Raw genomic sequence first — 12,489 nt, 5'->3', positions numbered from 1 at the left:
TTTTTAACAACAATTTATATTAAATTAAAAGTTAAATATTACAACAGGAAGTATACTCGACGGCTAGAAGATAAACTAAAGTTACAGCAATATGAAAGATAGAAGTGTTAAAGGGGTGAAGAAACCCGTAGAGATACTTCATTTGAAACCTTGAAACTGATGTTAGAAGAAAGTGCTAAAGTCGGTACAAGAACCGACGACGGGAAATCCTAGAAAGAGGGTTTGATAACGGTTGGTAGACACCAACACTGATGATGACAAAGTCTCCTTAGCTTCAAATAAAGTTTATGTATCTGATAGGAGTGGAGGATGAGCTCGTACTGAGTTCCCAAAGGACCTTTGTCGAAGATGAAAGTTAATAGCTGGCAAGAAAATGTGAGTGATTCCAGAACAGTAGGTAATAGCTGTAAAAAAATGCCTCATTTGCTTAAATTTTACTGTGGTACTCATGAGCAATAGAGCAGAGACTATCAAATCTCTACTGACCTGTGAAGGCTGAAGAAATCGTGGATCAAAACTAAGTACATCATCACGACTTTGGCTAGGTGAACCCTGTAGACTTAATCTAGATGACAGATCGTAGACCAGCAAGATGCTTGGGAGAAGGATCAATGACCCGAGTTCATAATCATCCGGCAAAGATAAAATCTTACTGTGCCATGATTTTTTAGTGGCCTTGGGTAGAAGACATCGCAAACCCATAAATGGGTCAAGCCCAACCAAAAGCATTTGTCAGGGAGTCTAGAATCTGTGTCGGAATGGTGGGGCTCAGCGATGCGATGCGACGCGACGGAAGAGTAACGGCTGTCGGAAGGGGAGAGAGCAGAGGGAAGACGTCGGAGGGCCGTGCCGACGTAGCGGAGAGACGATCTCTTGTCCAAAAATAACTTGAAACGAAGGCAACGACATAGACGCCGGTAGATCTTGCCACTGAAGCATCGAATCGAGGAGGTGAGGAGGAGCAGATCCGGTGAGTTTTTCCTCGATCTCAGCAGCTACGGTGTTTCTACACATATCGAGAGGGATCACGGCAATGAAAGGCTGAGTAGAGGAAGCGAAAATTAAAGGGTGAGCAAGAGAGGCAGCGGCGGAGGGGTGAGCAGTCTGGTTGCTTGCTTGATTAAAAAAAAAAATTTAATTAAATCATGTGGTTGGGAGAGATTTCTTCAAAGGAAAAAATTACTGAGCTGCTTAGTGGATGATTATGAACCAGGAAGCCAGCTGACTTATTCTCACCAAGACTTGTGTAAACTGAAGAAACTCAACTTAGCCATCAGATAATTAGTCACCACTTTCTTCTCTCCTATCGTGAGAAACAAAAGAAAAAAAAAACAGAGAGCATTTTTAGAGAATTCAAGAGAGAAAGAAGAGAAAAATCAGTGGAGAAAAATCAAGAGAGTTTTGGGTGTTGTTTTCTTCAACCAGGCTGTGTTGTTGTTGATGTGTGGAAGAAGAAAGGTAATTAAGCTGATCAGATCAAATCACCAGCCTTGCTCTGTTCTGAACCAAGTTTTGTTTCTGTTTTGATGATAGTCAGATTGTGAGCTTAGCTTGAAAGGAGTGTTCAGCCAAGATCAAGCCTTCTAGTTGTTTTGGTAAGCTGCAGTGAAGTGGTTTGGATGTGGTGATCAGAGAACCTTATTAACTGTCATGAACCTTGTGTGAACATTTGAGAACTAGATAGAGTTGTGTTTTATTGAAACATAAACTAAGATAGCTCAATGAGCTTTATTGAAATATAAAGAACAGAAAGTGAAAGACTTTGGGTTGTCTGCAAGAGATTCAAGAGTTGTATTGATGATTCATAAAGATGAGAAGAGAGGCTGCTAGAAAGCGCAGCCAAAGTTACAACTTCAGAACTGTTAACAACATATATATATGAGTCTATAACCCTAGTCTAAAAGCTTCTAACGGATCATAAGGTTGGGCTTTTCTTTGGGCTTCAATACCTTGTCCATTCTCAGGATCGTTTTAGCTCATTCGAGATCAGTTTCAGGCAGTGGGGGATGTAGGTGAGCCAAGTTGGTGGCACTTGCCCCCATGAAAATTTCTAATTCTTTATAACATGTATGAACTTTAGTCTTGTTTTCTATGTTTATATTTGATTTGCCCCTTACTAAAATTATCTTTTAACCTTGTTTTCTAAGTTTATATTTTATTTGCCCCCAACGAATATAAATCCTACATCCGCCACTGGTTTCAGGCCTTCTTAAATTCGGTTTCAAGACTTGTATCAAGGTGAGTCTAGACAGTTGGATGAATGAATAAATCATGTATGAGTGTAGCATGATTTAGCTGCAGTGAATAGTCACGAATGATTAAGTGTTGTCTTATTATTCTTGAAAATTCTTGAAGCCTTAAACTCATGTGAACTCTTAGGAAATGTTCTTAAGTGATCATGGAGGTTCATCTGTGACTTATTACTTGTTCCCAAGTAATAATTATATATGCATTCATATAGTTAATAATTCATGGAAGTAATATCATATGAAGTTTTAGTCAATACACACTACTTAAATATCCCCGTAATACGAAGAGCTGTCTCTTGTTCGTACGTGGTTCACGTGACGTATCAAGATGTACGAAGACACAGAGTTACGTTATTGCAGACTAGGGCCGTGTACTGGGTGACGATCCAGTTTCGGGTGTTTGTAAAGCGATTATCCGGAGGAGATGAGTTTTAATCATTTTTAATTATTTTCTCTTAGCCTTTTGTGGTTTCGGGTTTAGCATATGCCTATATATAAAAATAAAATTATGAACCCATGACGGGTGATATAAAGTGATGTATAGGACGAGATTCATAAGGATGGAATATGTACTAGTACTTGAGTGATCATACTTATGCATTATTATTATTGTGATTGTTTGTGTTGATGATTTAATGTGTCATGATTCTAGATTCACTGAGTATGTTATTACTCACGACTCATTCGTGTGTGCTGGTAACCGTTACGCGGGAGACTTACTCTTTTGGATTTGAAGGAACGGCGTAATCAGCGGTAGTTTTTGTTGTCCTTGCAACGAATCTTTTGTTGTACATTTACTGTAAAACGTTGTTGGGTGATATACCGTAGGTTAAAACTATAACGGTTTGTAAGATGTTTTAAAATAAATAAATAATGTATAAATAATGTTTATAAATTACGAGTTCTCATAAGTTAATAGTCTTTGTCCGGGACGAACCAACTATCGGGTATTGCTTGTCGGGTTGAAAAGCCTAGAGTGATATCCGATAGGAGCGTCGGTGTTCTCGGTATGTTGGTCTAAGGTGATCGGAAGAATCCGAGAACCTTGGGTCGGCCTTCGGGGAACAGCGACCATGTCATTTCCGGTCAATTACGACCGGGGGTGCCACAGACATGATAATTGGATCCTTGACACTATACCAAGGTCCCTATGTAACCCCAAGATAGTTTTGTTTATCTGACTCTTAAGGTTTCTAATCTAATGCATAACAACACAAGGAGATGGAATGATTTGCGAGTGAGAGATGCCTTTATTGAGGAAGATGCAGTTAGAATTCTCAGCATTAAGCCATCCTCGAGAAATTCAGATAAGGTGATTTAGGGTTTTACCAAACATGGATATACATCACAGATTGGTTGCCGTTTCTTAGATACATTGCAAAACTATCATCACCCCCAGCTGTAACCACTCCACCCATAGAGAAACAGCTGTGGAGAGCGATCTGGAAAACCAAATGTCCCGCAAAACTAAAGCACTTCCTTTGAAGGCGTTGTCAGGAGCTCTAGCGATTAAAGAGCGCTTAAGGTCTAGGTGCATCCCAGTGGACCCAGTTTGTGTTGCGTGTGGAGCTGACTCTAAAAGCATATGTCATGTTTTGTTTCAGTGTGCCACAACAGTCGATACGTGGTCGTCGTCAGGAATTCCTTTTCCAGCAAATGGTTTCTCGCCAGGGTCTGTTTTCTTGAACTTGTTCCACCTTGTGGTTATCAATACAAGAAAGAGAATGCCACTCTTTTGAGAGCGTTTCCCTGGATTTTATAGCACCTTTGGAAGGCCCAAAATGCACTAGTCTTTGAACAAATGAGATATGAATCTGCATCAGTTTTAGTTCGTGCAAAGGAGGATGCAGACATGTGGTAGTCAACAAACTGCTCTGATACAGAGTATGTTACTTTGACAGGTCCTAATGGAGGGTCAACATTAGGCTGGAAGCGCCCTCCTCGGGATGCTATTAAATTAATTTAGGTGCCTCGTGGATAAATAGCTCACACACCAAGTGGAGCTTCATGGATCCTACATCAATCCAACGGATCGGTAATGCTTCATAGCCGCAGATCCTACTCTGTGATCTCATCTCTACGAGAAGCAGAACTCTGGTTTATATACTAGGCAGTGGATTGCATGAGAAGCACAAGACAGATAAACGTCATCTTTGAACCGTCTTTTTTCCGTGCTAGAGAGGTTTTTCTCAATCTGAATGGTTTTCCAGAGTTGGATGACTAACACAAGAGCTATCTTACAATTTCTGAATGATCTGGAGGCTTGGAATTTTTCTCATGTCAATACGTCAAAGAATATGCATGCAATTCGCATTGAAGAAAGTGCCACGAAAGACAACCGAACCCAATCCTATATAGCCTATGGGTATTCAATGGTTAAATCATGTGCTTACTGAAAAAGGGAGACATGGTCAATAACCAGCTTTGGTTTTTTCCGAATTTTACTATTTCTTGCCCTCTGTTATGATGCCTATGGGTATCGGGCTTCTACTTTCTGTCTTTGTTTTCATGTTATTTTTCTTTCTTTTGTACTTTATACTCTGGTTTCGGTGTGGCATGTCGTAGGCACCCCACCATTTGATTACGATGAATATTTTAGTGTTAAAAAAAAAGACTATCTAAATGGTTTAAGCGCTAGATGCGTATGGACCATCGCGATTCGTCAATAATGGTTTATTTTGATGAATTTTAGCTACATATAACTAAATGTTGTTTGGGTTTTTTTGAGCAAAAAATGTTTGTTAAGAGAATGTTTTTGTGCTCTTATTTATGGTATTCAGTCCCACAATACAACTGTATCATCTTATGATTCGCACGCAGAATCCAAAATCAAAAGCATGACGAACCCGTGACAATTCACACTCCAAAAGCAATACAATTGTGTCATCTTAGTGTCTCAGTGGTCCAGTCCAATATGTTTTCCTTGAATCTTAATCTCAAATCTCATCAAACTGACAAAATTAAACATGTTTCTCAAACCATATTATTTCTCTTCACTTGGCTTGTATTGCCCACTTTTACATCCCATGTGTATATAACATAATTCTCCCCACGCATCAACTTTGTGTTTTAATTGGTTCATAGTCTAAATCCGAACAAAGCAAATGTCCATGTCAATAAATAAACTCCTCACGGAAGACCCTCCTAAGTAAAAACAAAACATCACAAGACCCACGTGGGGAAGAACAAACAAACCAAGCCAGCTAATAAATTATAAGAGAGACCAGTTTATATATATACATGATACATCCATCCGCAAGGCAACTGCCATCAGGAAACTCCCAAATCAACAACAGCTAGCTAAAAGCAACCCTGCATTCACATTTCCTTTGTCACGTCTTTATATATCACAAAACTCACAAGAGGGATAGATACAGAACAAGATTGCTTTGAAATATCAACAAACCTTGATAACAATGGCCTCGACTTGTCATGGGCCTTAGCTATACCGATTATTTTCACCGTGGTTGCTCGCTCCCTCTGTGAGATTGCCTTCAAGCAGGCAGTCAGCAAAGTTTTTCAACCACCTGTGCAAAAGATTGGACACGAAATACTGTAAAACAGAAAGAGAAGAAGTTTGCCCTTTAAACCCGTTGGACTTAAAGTGAATAAGCACAGTAATTTCAAGCTGATGTGACTGCTCAAATAAGAAAAGACCACCTTGGTTTCAACATCTGCAAGCAAGTTACGAGCTTTCTGATTTACAGGGAAGTTGAAGCTGCTCCTGTCCGATTAAAGTCTGCATCCAAAAAGAATAAAAAGGAAATGTCACATAAACGCAAAAGATCAAATCGATCCAAGAGAAACAGCTAGTGGTCGTCAGCTCATATATGCCTTGAAACAAAAATAAAACTCAGGACTCACCACCAGTCCAGTAATCGAATTTTGCAATGCTCTCAATTCAAATCTCAAGTGAGTTGATATCCTGACGAGCCAAGGTTACCTGCTTGTTGGGGTGTATTTACATCCCCTCGAGGCCCATTAGACAATGTACTAGGCTCATTTGGATAGAAAACCCTACACATATCATTGTATAAATAAAGAGATCTTTCTCTTGATTAAGGGTCTCTCTTCTCCCATTTGGGATATTAAACACTTCATACAAAGAGCTTATTGATTCTTAGATTTATAGACACTTGTAATCATACATGTAATATAATCTTTAATCAATAAATTCTTTTTGATGTTCTTTTTCCATTTGATTTCTATGTTGATTTCTCTTTAGCCTCAAGAATCTAAGAAATCTACTTCTTAAATTCTTCATTGTATGAATCCGACAAACACACCATTTTCGGTTCAAACAGTTGGCGCTAGAAGGAGGGGGCCAAAGAGAACAATCTTGATAGCATATCAAACTTGGGAACGATTTAAAAAAAAAAAAAATTTATTATCGGATTTCGGAGTCGCCGGTCAAAACGGAGATCCGTTGAGTTCCGTTCGATGGTCCCGACGACAAACCAGCATGTGACGGGAGGAGAGATCGGCCTGCTTCTCCTGCAGTAGCCGTACCGTCCAGATAGAGCTCCGACAAAGGCAACAGAGGCTGTCGTGGGTCAATTCCTGAGCCGACAAGATTCAGACAACTTCTAATCTCCGGCGAGTTTGTAAATGGACGAGGCCGTCGTTGCTTCCTCAGAGCCGTCGAGCTCCACTCAACTGCAACCGACAATGAGATGGTCGTACAACGTGGAGATTCGGCTCGGTTCCTCCCTCTGTGCCTCCAGTTCGTGGTTTCAGAGATTCTGCTCGGTTCCAGGCTCGTCGGTGGGTCTTCGGTGACATCAAGCAAGGCTCCATGAGAAAGCTTCCTCCTTTATCATGTGAGACCAGATGGCGAGATACAACGCGGAGATTCGGCTCGGTTCCTCCCTCTGTGCCTCCAGCTCGTGGTTTCAGAGATTCGGCTCGGTTCCAGGCTCGTCGGTGGGTCTTCGGTGACATCAAGCAAGGCTACATAAGAAAGCTTCCTCCTTTATCATGTGAGACCAGATGGCGAGAGCCTTTGGGCCTCAAGAAGCTTTTTAATGCCAAGGGCCATGATGATGTCTCATGAGAAGTTTGAGAAGCTCTTGCCAATTACGGCAAGCTGACCTCAAGACCTTGATTCATCACCATGACTAACCGCAGAGACAAGAACAAGAGCAGCATTGACGTCGTGAAGGTCTCCATTCTAGCCTCCGCCTGACATCCAGCGAGTGGGTCAGTTCATCGCATTGACAGTGAAAGCTCATCAACGGACCAAAGATCTTCAAAGGCACGAGCTTCATGTCCAAGAAGAGCTCGTTGGTGGAGAGCATCGAGCTTGAGCTTTCCGTTCAGACAAAGCATCAGTTTGACTCGAGATCTCCGATCTCACCGAGGTCGAGAACTAGCCATCCATCCAGAGGCATCAGACACGATCGTTGAACCAACAAGCCCAATGATGATCGAAGCCCGACGAACGTCCTTCTCGGCAATAAGTGGTGTAACGGGAAGATCAAGACTTTTCTCGGTTTAGTTGCAAGTAGCTGAGGCGTAACATGTTTCCTAGCTCAGATGGAATGGAACCAATCGCACCATGATCTCTGCACGATCTCATCAAGCTCTTGCCTCTACGTCACAAAAGCTTCTCATCAAAGTGAAAAGGAGGCGCAACGTCTTAGGCTCTATCAGTGACGATGTTCTCAGGCTCCATCCCGAGCTCTGGTGCATTATCTTCCAACTCCAAAATCTTGCAGTCACAGGGATGAGGAGAGTTTGATTCATTATTTCCTTCTCGGCTACCACTTCCCGAGAAGCCACAACTCGAAATGAAGATATGACGGCACCAAGGTCTTGAATCTTCTTCACCAAGATACGAACAAAGTTCGACAACCTCTGACAACCTCGGACGTTTGTTTCTTCTCCACACTAAAGATAAGTTATTTTACTAAATCACCACATACTTTAATCACTTTTAAATTAGTGTTAAGGTAAAGATTGTGAATTTGGTTAAAACTATTAAACACTCTAAGCTGCTCACTCATATAACTTTTATGAGATGATTCTTGTGATTGGTTTGCTCTTGGTGGACAATTATTATATCATCATATGCATTTGAGAGCACTAAGCAAGAACAAGTTCGATAGCTTGCATATTAATTATGCAACAGTTGGTCATTTCTTTTGGTTTATATTGGTCTAATCATGATCATGCTTTTTGTTAACCAGAGCCAAAGAGAAAAACGGAGCCAACAAGCAGTTGCCACCACCATATGTCCTCATGCTTCGAAAGATGGCTCTCAGCCACGAGCTTATCGGAAACAGCACAGGCCGGTGCTTTCTCACGTCATCATAGCCTGACGAGCATACACGCCAACAACTTGCTCGACACACACAATCTCAACACGAGACTTCGGGTCGGCAATAGTTCGGTAAACATGCATTTTAGGCACGAGTTTAAATTGAACTTGCTTTTTATTAGGCACGAGTTTGCGGTCGACTCGCTTATTATTAGACACGAGTTTACAAAAACTTATCTTTGGCTAGGCATAAGTTTACAGAAGCTCTCCTTCCACTAGGCACGAGCTCTCAGTAAACTCGCCTCTGTCTTAGCATGAGTCAAGTAAACTCGTCTTTTGCTAAGCACGAGTTTAAAGCAAACTCGCTTCTTACTAGGCACAAGTTCGAAATAAACTCGCCTAAACCGTCATAGGCATGAATGTGTCTAGTTCATTGTCTAATAAACCCTATTCGTAAACTTCGCAGAGATCGATTCCATCTCTCTCAACGAACTTGGGGGGACTTACTGTTGGGGGTGGATTTACATCCTCCCTCGAGGCCCATTAGACAATGTACTATGCCCATTTGGCTAGAAAATCCTACACATATCATTGTATAAATAAAGAGATATTTCTCTTGATTGAGGGTCTCTCTTCTCCCATTTGGGATATTAAACACTTCATACAAAGAGCTTATTGATTCTTAGATTTAAAGACACTTGTAATCATACATATAATATAATCTTTAATCAATAAATTCTTTTTGATGTTCTTTTTCCATTTGATTTCTATGTTGATTTCTCTTTAGCCTCAAGAATCTAAGAAATCTATTTCTTAAATTCTTCATTGTATGAATCCGACAAACACACCATTTTCGGTTCAAACAATGCTCTCCTCATAACAAAAACTACATTTCGTTAGTCCAAAACTGTTCCAACTGATCAAGATCCAACCTTTATATCTGCAGCTTAATACATCACCAGAAACTTGCTCCAGATTCTTTGTCAAGTTAGCCACACGGCACTAGCCATGAACGAGAGTCCCCTTCGAAAATGTTTACAACAATGAAACCACATTAAAGAAGTTCACATACCACTAGAAACTCCATTCAAAATTGACCTGAGAAGCTATGGCATCATCGGAATCATCAAAATCTTCCTCAGAACCCTCCACACACTTCACTTCACTTTACCAGAGACTATCCAGAGAACAATAAGTTCAAAGGAGATCAAAATCACAATCAATGTAACAGTACACAGATCAATCATACTTAGTAGTCGCGGAGAAGGTAAACAGTAAGACGAAAGGAGAGAAGAGAGAAAAGCGAGTTAGATACCTGCTACGGATAAGCCAATTTCGGCATGCATCGCCACGGCTCCGACTGTTTACACACTGTCGCCGGTATGTTGAGGTTTTAGACTGCAATCGAATTTAATTTTGGTATTAAGAGGTGGAAACCGAAGTTTTGGTTTTTTTTCTTGGAGATTAAATAAAAATTTATAAAGTTCCAAAATAGATCTTAAACACAATTTTAAAGTTTTTTATTTTTTTTTAACGTCGGATATAATATGCTATTACAAGCTCTGAGAAATATTACAGACGATTCTACAGCCGACAATTTTACCTGCCTTATGAAAATTCACGCCTGACTGCAACACCTAAACCGCTCTATCGGATCCATGCTCGACGGTACTCTTTGCGACATGCTGCAAATCTATTGTATGCTATTTTTCCATTAATTCGCATAATTCCGTTTTTCTCCGGGAATTGAAACTCAGACCTCCTGTAGAAACATTAATGAACCTTTGCTCAAACACAATTTTAAAGTTTATAACTACATTTTAAGAAATAAAAGATAGAGAACTAGGTTTTCAGGTACAAGAAAATTAAGATAATTTAACTTGACTTATTCCAAATTATGAATATACAAAATTTAATTTAATTTATTATATTAAAATAATATTTTAATAGTCAAAATTTTAAAAAGATAGAAAAAGGAAATTAAATTTCCCATAAAATACATTACTAATTCACAATAAAACCTTTTACGATGTTTAGACTATATATTGTGTTGTTTTTTCTGTGTTATACGGAGTCAAGAATAAATATTTTACTATTTGGTTGATGTTCTCAAAGTTTAGAATATACTCCCACACTGTAATCTTTTGTTTTATGTTTTATGAAATTTAGTTGCATTCTAATATTTATTTTATATTTTATAAAACTTAGAATATAAATATTTTTTTGTAATGAAATTTAGACTTTATTTTCCAAATTGCCTGAACGTATGAACATAGTTTGGTTCGGTTTGATTATTTCAGGTGTTATTTCATCCACTTTCAGTTATGGGTTATGTGTATGCTAACTATATAGTTAAGAAAGTGTTGAGCACTAAATATAAAAAGAAAAGGAAGTATATATAGTAAATATATGTTAAACAACACCATTTGAAATCTAAAATCCATGAAATAATTTGAAACTCTAAGAGAATTTAGCAATTTAAAGAAACTATAAAACCTTTTCTTTTAAAAAAACTATAAAACCTTTGCAACGTCCACCTTAGGAAGGCCATAATGGCACCAAGAGTCCCCTCTCCCCCCCCCCCCCCCCCCCCCCCAAACACTTCAGTGTTACGTACAAATAGGGGTGTACACAACCCGGATACTTAGTATTTTCGGTATACTTGGTACTCGGCTTGGTTTATACGAGCCGGGCACTTGACTTGTTTCATTACTTGTTACTTGTAAATAATTTGCAAGTATTTAATAACTAGGTGTTTTGCCCGAACATGTGAACCTATCTTTTTGTGAACATTTATTAGTTTATATTTTATTAATTCAGAAAAATCAGTATGATAAAATTTTATTTATATATTAAAAGTTTTAAATCAAACATCAAATTATTTATATATGATTTTTTTACTTATACAAATTATTTTTGATTAATATTTAATTATAATTACTCGACTTTATGAGTCAAGTATCAACCAAGTAACGAATACGAGCTAAGTAACGAGTAATTGTACCCAGCCCTTCAGCCATACAAAACTGACCAAACGTTTAAGAAAATAAATGTGGTTTTTGAGTATTAACAATGACTAAGAAAAGAGAGTATTAACAATGAAGCGTTAAAGGGAACTCATGGGGACATTTGACTCTCTTTTTCTAGCTCTTTCCCTGATAAACAACACTAGCCATGCTTTATTTTATATATCTGTGCAAAGGGTTTCCAATTCTTACTTTTAATTTTCCAATAAGAATTTTGATATTGGGACCAATAATCATATATTCGAATCATACAATTAAAGAACGTGCGAAAATTTTGATTATGTGAAAGATGAATCGAGTCGAAATATTGGTCCTTGTTTAAATAATTGACCGAATATTTTATTTTGGCCTTCCATTTGCTTGAAATTTTTTGGACAGAAGTATTCCTTGCATGAACTGGACTCTTCCTCTGAGATGTCTTTCTCCTTCTTTTTTATTGACATCCCTTCATCAAATTGCTGCCCTGAACAATTATTGTCCATTTAGTCTCCCATGCAAAATGCGTCTAAACAATATAGAGTGTGAGATTGTTTACATTTCCAAATTGTGTGAAAAGGATTATTGTTTTTTTTACGACAAATAGTTATTCTATTATTCAACTTGAAGTGGTCTGGGTAACCAAACCGGAATAGAATAACCAATGTAATAAAGCTCTCTATAAAAAAGATCGTGCATACCTAGATAAAGAATCAACAATTCCATTCTAGGCCCTTGGAATGTGAAAAATCTTGAAGTCCGAAAAGCATATCTGAAAAGTCTGTATCGTCTCCAATTATGTTGCAAAACTTGGCCAAGCTTGGGATTCTTTTATCATTGTAATCATGTTTTTGCAATCTGTCCAAAAAATTTGACATGTTGAATGTTAGAGCATGCTTTTCATAGTCTTTTTCAATACCTCTAATTCTATATGCAAAACAACCTCTCGCCTTCTTAAGTTCCGCGTCTCCATGAGTTG

At 38.7% G+C, this 12,489-nt stretch overlaps 2 long non-coding RNA genes across 3 annotated transcripts; one reads left to right on the top strand and one right to left on the bottom strand.

Moving 5' to 3' along the window:
* The first annotated feature begins 29 nt into the window (after window positions 1-29).
* On the top strand, window positions 30-1,763 carry LOC125589957. Its single transcript, XR_007326127.1, has 2 exons — window positions 30-1,458; window positions 1,538-1,763. It is a non-coding gene; the product is annotated as an uncharacterized LOC125589957 (long non-coding RNA).
* Window positions 1,764-5,216: 3,453 nt separating this feature from the next.
* Window positions 5,217-11,077, bottom strand: LOC106371028. Of its 2 annotated transcripts, XR_001274418.3 has the most exons (5): window positions 9,824-11,077; window positions 9,441-9,685; window positions 5,910-5,988; window positions 5,656-5,776; window positions 5,217-5,561 (listed from the first exon to the last, which is right to left on the bottom strand). It is a non-coding gene; the product is annotated as an uncharacterized LOC106371028 (long non-coding RNA). The 2 variants fall into 2 exon arrangements; XR_001274417.3 differs by lacking the exons at window positions 9,441-9,685; window positions 9,824-11,077 and adding an exon at window positions 6,114-8,496.
* Window positions 11,078-12,489: the final 1,412 nt, after the last annotated feature.

Source organism: Brassica napus, chromosome C7, assembly GCF_020379485.1.
Source record: "Brassica napus cultivar Da-Ae chromosome C7, Da-Ae, whole genome shotgun sequence".
Lineage (NCBI taxonomy): Eukaryota > Viridiplantae > Streptophyta > Magnoliopsida > Brassicales > Brassicaceae > Brassica > Brassica napus.
This window is presented reverse-complemented; position numbering and strand designations above follow the sequence as displayed.